Below are 9,470 nucleotides of genomic sequence, written 5' to 3' on the forward strand. Positions count from 1 at the left end.
CTACCCGCGCGCAGGGGGGTGCAAATCTTGGTTCCATAGACCAAAAACACCGAACTCGTGCATGGGCGCGACCTGCGGACACGAATGCAGCTCCGAAAACTCGGGCGCGCGCTACCCTCATTTTTGCTAAACTTTACAGTTTTGGTCCCTATTTTTGAATTCTATAACGGATGTATTGATTGCGTAATTAATGACATTTATTGCCATTAAACGCTCAATCAATTAGTTATTTGTTTCCGTTTTGCAATTCAACTATAAAAGAAGACCGTGTCTTCTCATTCAGACATACGAATGAAACTACTCTTCTTCTTCTTCCTTCTCTGCACTCCTGCTTCCGGCGATTCTTTCAGGCAAGTGGTGATATCCGGCAGTACACGATACTGTTTAGGTTGTTGTACCTTGGGAACAGACGACGAATCTGTTTAAGGGAATCGAGTCCAACTCGAGCCTCAACCACATCGTTTGTATCTAATCTTTCTTTACAGGAACCTTTCATGGACGAAAACGAAGACCTTATACTAATAGTCTTAAACAGATTCTATTATTTGTTCTAATACTTTCGTTTTCTGTTCTTCTATTCTAAAATCGAGTTTGTATTGATTTTTTTCTTCCTGTAATAATTTATTTCATTGTGGTTACGATTCTTTCAGAATGTCTGCAACTTCCGTTGGTACTGGAACTCCTGCTGTTGGTGCTACCCCTGCTGTGAACCCAAATGCACCGGTTCCAAACATCATGGCTAATCATGCTGAAAGACCTGAAAAATTTTCTGGTCTGAACTTCAAGAGGTGGCAACAGAAGATGTTGTTCTACTTGACTACCTTGAACCTGGCTCGGTTCCTAACAGAAACTGCTCCTGTAATTGCTGAGGGGCAGGCTGATGCTCAATCTGTGACTATAGTGGATGCATGGAAGCATTCTGAATTTCTGTGCCGCAACTATGTGTTGAATGGGCTAACAGATGCACTTTACAATGTTTATTTGTAAAGTTGCAACTGCTAAGGAACTATGGGAGTCATTGGAAAGGAAGTATAAGACAGAAGATGCTGGAACTAAGAAGCTTGTTGTTGCTAACTTCTTGGAATACAAAATGGTTGACTCGAAATCTGTTATAAGTCAAGTCCAAGACCTTCAGGTCATCATACATGATAACAATGCAGAAGGGATGGATCTTAATGAATCATTCCAAGTTGCATCAATGGTCGAAAAGCTTCCTCCTGGTTGGATAGACTTCAAAAATTACCTTAAGCATAAGCGAAAGGAGATGTATGTGGAGGAACTGGTGATGCGTCTTCGCATTGAAGAAGACAATAGAATGGCCTTGAAGAAAGGCAGTGAAGTTGAATCTTCTAAGGTTCATATGGTGGAAGCTGGTCAAACTTCCAAAAGCAAAGGCAAGGGACCTCACAAAGGGAAAGCAAAGGGCAAAAACCTAGGCCCCAAGGTAGGAACTTTCAAGAAGAAGTTCAAGTGCTACAACTGTGGCCAACCGGGTCACAAGGCTTCGGAGTGCCCTCAACCTAAGAGGGAAAACCGTCAAGCAAACATGGTGAATGATAACATGGAGTTGGTGGCCATGATAACTGATCTCACGGCTATGGTTTCTGAAGTGAATCTCATGAATACAAATTCAAAAGATTGGTGGATTGACATGGGAGCTACTCGTCATGTGTGTCATGACAAAAGTGTTTTCAACACCTACAAAGAAGTTGAAGATGGTGAAAAGCTCTACATGGGAAATGCAGCTACCGCGGATATCAAATGTGTTGGTGATGTCATTCTAAAAATGACTTCGGGGAAAGAAGTGAAGCTTAGGGATGTTCTGTATGTTCCTGAACTTCGTAAGAATCTAGTGTCGGGTGGTTTGTTGAACCAATTTGGTTTTAAGCTAGTGTTTGAGTTGGAAAAGTTTGTTTTGTCCAAAAATGGTATGTTTGTGGGAAAAGGATATGCCTTGAATGGCATGTTCAAATTGAATGTAATGGTGACAAACAAAATGAATAATGAAAGTTCTAGTTCTGCTTATTTGCTTGAGTGTTCAAATGTTTGGCATGGTCGCTTAGGACATGTAAATTACAATTCAATTAAGAGATTAATTAAACTAGAATACATACCAAAACTTAATATTGACTCAAATCACAAATGCCCCACATGTGTTGAAGCCAAACAAACTAGATTGTCTTTCCAAACAAACAAAAGAAACACCGAACCTCTTGATTTAATTCACACTGATGTGTGTGATCTAAAGTCAATTCCTACTCAAGGTGGGAACAAATACTTCATTACATTCATCGATGATAGCACGGAATATTGCTACATATATTTACTTAAGAGTAAAGATGAAGCAATAGACAAGTTTGTCTTGTACAAAAATGAAGTTGAGAATCAACTCAACAAGAGAATTAAAGTGGTTAGAAGTGATAGGGGTGGGGAATATGTTTCTCCCTATGCTGATTTTTGTGCTAAAAATGGAATTCGTCATGAATTCACATCGCCCTATTCACCTCAATCTAATGGAATTGCTGAAAGAAAGAACCGTACCTTGAAAGAAATGGTCAATGCCATGATAATTAGTTCGGGTGTAAACCAATCAATGTGGGGGAAGCTATTTTATCGGCTAACTATCTTTTAAATAAGATACCTCACAAAGAAAAGAATGAAACACCGTATGAACTTTGGATGGGAAGAAAGCCATCGTATAAGTACTTACGAGTGTGGGGGTGCCTAGCTAAAGTTGTAGTGCCACCACCTAAGGTACAAAAGTTAGGGCCTAAAACAGTGGATTGTGTATTCATTGGGTATGCACAAAGTAGTAGTGCTTATCGGTTCCTTGTGCATGATTCTAAGAATCCTGAAATACACAAGAATACCATAATGGAATCAAGGAATGCTTCATTCTTTGAAGATGTGTTTCCCTGTTTGAACAAGGAAGTAGAAAGCCCATCTTTACCAAATAACGAAGCTGTTCGAGAGGAAGAACAAGCTCAATCCGAGGAGGAAGAGATAGAACCCAGAAGAAGTAAGAGGGCTAGAGTCGAAAAATCATTTGGTGATGATTTTTTCACCTATGTGGTGGAAAGTGAACCTAAAACCTACCAAGAGGCGGTAACTTCTTCTGAGGGACCTCAATGGAAAGAAGCCATCAAAAATGAGGTAGAATCTATCTTACAAAATCATACATGGGAACTAGTGGATCTACCTCCAGGTAGCAAGCCACTAGGTTACCGTTGGATTTTTAAGAGAAAGATGAAACCTGATGGCAGTATTGATAAATACAAGGTAAGACTAATAATCAAAGGTTATAGACAAAAGGAAGGTCTAGACTACTTTGATACCTATTCGCCGGTAACGCGGATAACATCCATTAGATCAGTTCTTGCCATTGCAGCTATCAGAAACTTGCAAGTTCATCAAATGGATGTGAAAACAGCTTTCCTAAATGGGGAGTTGGAAGAAGAAATTTATATGGAGCAACCTGAGGGATTCATTGCCTCAGGACAAGAGAACAAGGTCTGTAAACTTGTTAAGTCTCTATATGGATTAAAACAAGCTTCTAAACAATGGCATCACAAATTTAATCAAGTCATGATGGAAAGTGGCTTTAGAATCAATGAGTGTGATAAGTGTATCTATGTGAAAAACACCACTCATGGTTATGTCATCTTGTGTTTGTATGTTAATGATATGCTTATCATTAGTAGTGATGACAAGATAATAAGATCCACGAAGGTTATATTAAAATCTAGGTTCGACATGAAAGATATGGGTTTAGCAGATGTGATACTTGGAGTGAAGATCACAAGAACCCAAAGTGGTTTGATTTTGAGTCAAACACACTATATGGATAAAATTCTTGAAAAATTTGCTAAGGGAGACACTAGCATAGCTAGAACTCCAATTAACACTAGTCAACATCTACGTAAAAATATAGGTGATAGTGTTAATCAAGTGGAATATTCAAGAATTGGCAGTATGATGTATCTAATGAGTTGTACCAGACCTGACTTAGCATATGCTGTGAGTAGACTAAGTAGACACACTAGTAAACCCAGTTCTGAACACTGGAAGAGTATTACTAGGTTGCTGAGGTATGTGAGATACACGCGAGAATATGGACTGCATTATGGAAGACATCCAGCAGTTATCGAAGGATACACGGATGCAAATTGGATATCTGACATAAAAGATTCCAGATCTACAAGTGGATATGTGTTTACACTTGGAGGTGCTGCTGTAGCATGGAAATCGTCCAAGCAAACAGTTATATCTAGATCCACGATGGAATCTGAATTTATCGTCTTAGATATTTGTGCTGAAGAGGCGGAGTGCCTACGTCAATTCGTAGAGGACATTCCCGAATGGCCTAAGCCGGTAACGGCCATATGTATACATTGTGATAACCAATAAGCAATTGGTATAGCTCAAAGTACAATGTATAATGGGAAATCAAGGCACATTAGACGTAGACATAAAATGATACGACAACTAATCTCTACGGGGGTTATCACGGTTGACTGGGTGAAGTCAAAGGATAACATTGCGGATCCGCTTACAAAAGGCTTGAGTAGAGATGTAGTGTATAAGTCGTCAAGAGGAATGGGACTAAAGCCATGAATGAATAAATTCATACGAAGGAAACCTTACCCAGAAGACTGGAGATCCCAAGATCTGGGTTCAAAAGGATAACCAAATTGTATGAGTGAGGCAGGTCACTGTGGGGGGAGTTAACATTTCTTCCTAGTCCATTCCTTTATGTAGTGACAAAATTAGGCTAAACATATGGTTTTTAATGATTCTTGGAATCACCTATGTGAGAGAGAAGTGGGGTCGCTTCGAAGGGAATTATAAGGGCAAAAATTCCTAAAGCTCTTGCAGAACCAGGTTAGTGTTCATGACCAAAACGAACACGTCTATGAGGATATGACTTTGTTAGGGAGAGTCCTGTAAGATTTACATTGTCGTCTATATAAATGGCAGCTTAGTTCAAAGACATCGAGATCTACTAACTGCTAGGAGATTAAGTGTAACTTCTTAAGGGAAGGTTCAAAGGGTAATACCTACCTATCCTATGTAGGATTCAACTGTTGAAAATTTCGTCTGGAAATTGGATGTGCAGAGATCGATCTCCATTCATGTGGGGGATTGTTGGAAATTTAGTAAAAATATTTATATTTTTTACTAACTTTGGACATATATAAATATATACATACGTTGTATATATAACGAACTCTAAGTGGGTTTGTGTTCTCCTCCATGAGGACTTCGAAACGATATATTATATGTCCAAAATAGAGTATAAGTGAATGAGATATTGATACTCAAAGATGGGTATTTGAGAATAAGTTTAGCAAAAGAGAGGAATGTGGGAATGAGTCCCACATTGGTAGAGAGACCAGACTCAACAAGGTTTATAAGCTTCATTGCAATGAAGGCTTACAAGCTTGTATCTATGGTTATGCTACAATTCCTACCCGCGCGCAGGGGGGTGCAAATCTTGGTTCCGTAGACCAAAATACACCGAACTCATGCATGGGCGCGACCTGCGGACACGAATGCAGCTCCGAAAACTCGGGCGCGCGCTACCCTCATTTTTGCTAAACTTTACAGTTTTGGTCCCTATTTTTGAATTCTATAACGGATGTATTGATTGCGTAATTAATGACATTTATTGCCATTAAACGCTCAATCAATTAGTGATTTGTTTCCGTTTTGCAATTCAACTATAAAAGAAGACCTTGTCTTCTCATTCAGACATACGAATGAAACTACTCTTCTTCTTCTTCCTTCTCTGCACTCCTGCTTCCGGCGATTCTTTCAGGCAAGTGGTGATATCCGGCAGTACACGATACTGTTTAGGTTGTTGTACCCTGGGAAAAGATGACGAATATGTTTAAGGGAATCGAGTCCAACTCGAGCCTCAACCACATCGTTTGTATCTAATCTTTCTTTACAGGAACCTTTCAGGGATGAAAACGAAGACCTTATACTAACAGTGGGTTGGCCTCCAATTACATCTTTTTACAAGAACATTTTGGATACAAATTCAAATAACAATGATGAGGTGGATGGGAAGCCTGGACCTAGTGCTTTACAGTCAACCTACAGACAAAATCATTAATTCCGTGGAATGAAGGGACGATGGGAATGGAGCTTCAAGCAGTGGAAGTAAGCATAAAAAATCTTATTTTTTCACATTCATTAATCTCGATTCTTGATTTTGTGATGTTTATAAAGACACCCGTATTGAGTAATTTGCCAAAAAAAGGATAAAAGATAAAGGTTGTCATTTAAAAAAGATTGATTTTGTTTAATTTGTTAATAATTTTCAACTTTTGAAAGCTCGATTTCTAATCCTAATTTTCTAATTTTGTTGTTTTTTTTACATTGACCAACAAAAACAAGTGCATACATATTGTTTTGTAAATACCTATAATTCGATTCAGTTTTCATCTTCGTGAGAATCATATTCCATGACATTTTTCATACTAAATATTGAAAAGAAGCTAAACTGTGAAGACTGATGTATGTATTTTTTTGTTTTTTATTTCTTATTACTAGATAAAAGAATAATAACAAGTTTAACAAATAGACACACTTGCTGAAATGAGAACTTAAATAAAAAAAAACAAATGTAATCAAAAGCAAATAAAAAAATCCAATAATAATTACAAGATTACCCCTTGGTTATTTCCATTTTCAATCAGGCCCTTTTTCCACATAAGTTGGCTCCTGCATCTTTGGCAAATCGATTTCTTTTCATTGATGGTGAGAATGGGTAAGTTACAGGTTGTTAATATCATTTTCGTTCATCATTGGTTTTCAAATGTTCGTATGATCTCATAAAATGTTATTTAGTAATCGATCTCATAATTTATTGTCTTCCATTCTTTTTTCTGTTTCTTTTAATTATTTGATGCATGTATGAAGGTTCTTAGGCTGGTGTTAATGGACTGTAATAGAAATTACTTATTATTTCTTACATAGATTCAACCATTGTAGTATTGTTTTTTATAAAAAAAAAATTAGGTATTAAGCCCCTGATGTTTTTTGGAAGGTGTTATATGTTGGATCAACATAACAGAACAAGCCATAAATTCAATCAAAATTGTTAATTTTAGAGTTTGTTCCAGTTACATTATTTGTATTGTTATTATTAGTGATACCAGTATAAGATGGTTGTTTATGGAATTGTAGAAGTTCCCTGGACAAAGGAAGAACATATGACATTTCTACTGGGGTAAAAGGAGCTGATGCAAGTTGATTGGTAAATTGGTCAAAAGATGATTTTTTTTCGCATCAATAGAATGTTCTTTCTACATTTTTTGTAGATTATATTGTACTTTCATTTAAAACTACTCAGATACAAAACTGTGTTTTCATTGTTTTTGAAAACCTATTCAAATATAGCATTGTACTTCTTTTACTATCATGACTTACATTGCATTTCTGCTCATCCGATAGATGGCGGTTTACACATAATAGCAATGTACTTTAGTATGGATATCAATGCAAGCAACATATTTCATTTGACAAAACGAACACCTTCCGTCCCGTGCAACGCACGGGAAACTACTCTAGTTAAGATTAATTATATATTTATATGTATTTTTTATATGTCCACTTTGTAAACACACGGACCATAATCTAGTTAAAGTATAGACAAAATTGTAAAAATGGTCCCTGTAGTATGCATTTTTTGGGGGTTTTAGTCCAAACCACGACTTTTTTTGGCTTCATGGTCCTTTTGAGCTAGTTTAATTGCGTTTTTAGTTCCTCTGAATAGTGAAATGACTGTAATACCCTTGGGTTATTTATTTTTCATTTTTCTTTCATATCTTTTTAAATCTAATATTAATATATTTATTTTAATAATTAATAAATTAAGAAGGGGCCCACATTCTCTCTCTCTCTCTCTCTCTCTCTCTCTCTTCGAAACATTATCATCTCCATTACAACCATATATTCTAAATTTGTCAGAACATGCTTCTTCGATCCATCCCTAAACACCTATAGAAAAAAAAACCTGATTATCATCTTGCACGAGATCCTCAAGAGATCCTAAAATGATATGCAAACGATTATCTTCTTGAAAAAGATATGTCTCTTGTTTTAAACATCAAAAGACATCTTCAGGTGCGAAAACCCAGATTGTATATGTGTCAATCGGTACCTCTGGTTCTAGATTCTGTCATCCAGTATGATCCTTTCAGATTTAGGATTCATCGAGTTCAAGCCTTGTTGATTCAATGTTCATCGAGTTCACCAGTAACAGGTAACACAACCCCAAATCTCTGATGTCGCTATCCCTTCCCCATTCCGATTTGATGTAATTTTGGCAAAGAAAATGGGTATCTAGAGTACCTCAACTTCAAAAATCATCTAGGGGTACATAGATCTTCTTGGGATTGATATATGATCGCAAGAACAATTCCTAGTCTTACACCAATGTCCTTCATTGTCGACATCATGATCTTTCATCCTCCTGTTTTGTAAACTGGGGCTCAACTACCAGCATGGAAAACTTGCAAATGCATTCCATAAGTGAAGATGGAGATTTTTTGGTCAATCTAACTCTAATTCAGACGTTTCTCCATCAACTAGAGGTGGCAGTTCAAGCTCCATGAAAGTGTTTCAGCACCAAAACAACTGGATTAGGAACAGGGGCACAAGGTATTCAAAGAGAAGGAATTCAAGAAACTTTTGTTCTGGAAATCAATTTCTATATGTGTTTATGTGTAGATTTCGTTCTTGCAGATGGGTTTTTAGAAAGAAAGAGAGAGAGATAGATAGAGAGAGAGGCCTTATATTTTAATTTAATACAACATAAATTAAATAGAAAAAAGATAAAAAAAAATACTAAGAGGGCATATTAGTTATTTCAATTTGGCAAGGGACCTTTTCCACATACAAAGTAGCTCAAAATGACCACCAATCCAAAAAAGTTAAGGTTTGGACCAAACCTCAGAAAAAGTGCATACCACAGGGACCATTTTTGCAGTTTTGTCTAAAGTTCAACAAACAACCCCAAAACACCCCCTAAAATTTTAAAACTTTTTTTTTGCAAAATGCACATAGAAGTCCTCCTATTTTAACGATTTCACCATTTAAAATTAAAATAAAATAAGACAAAATTGCAAAAATGGTCCGTGTGGTATGCATTTTTTTGTGGTTTTAGTCCAAACCTCGACTTTTTTGGTTTCATGGTCCTTTTGAGCTAGTTTAGTTGCGTTTTTGGTCCCTATGAATAGTGAAATGACTGTAATACCCTTGGGGTATTTATTTTCCATTTTTCTTTCATTTCTTTTTAAATCTAATACCAATTTATTTATTTTAATAATTAAAAAATAAAAGAATGGCCCACTCTCTCTCTCTCTCTCTCTCTCTCTCTCCCTCTCTCTCTCGTCTTCTTCCCCACCTACTCCTTCTCTATTTTTCTTTCTTCCATTCACAGTACCTTCAACTCAAAATCA

Source organism: Lactuca sativa, chromosome 4 (genome assembly GCF_002870075.4).
Source record: "Lactuca sativa cultivar Salinas chromosome 4, Lsat_Salinas_v11, whole genome shotgun sequence".
NCBI classification, from domain to species: domain Eukaryota; kingdom Viridiplantae; phylum Streptophyta; class Magnoliopsida; order Asterales; family Asteraceae; genus Lactuca; species Lactuca sativa.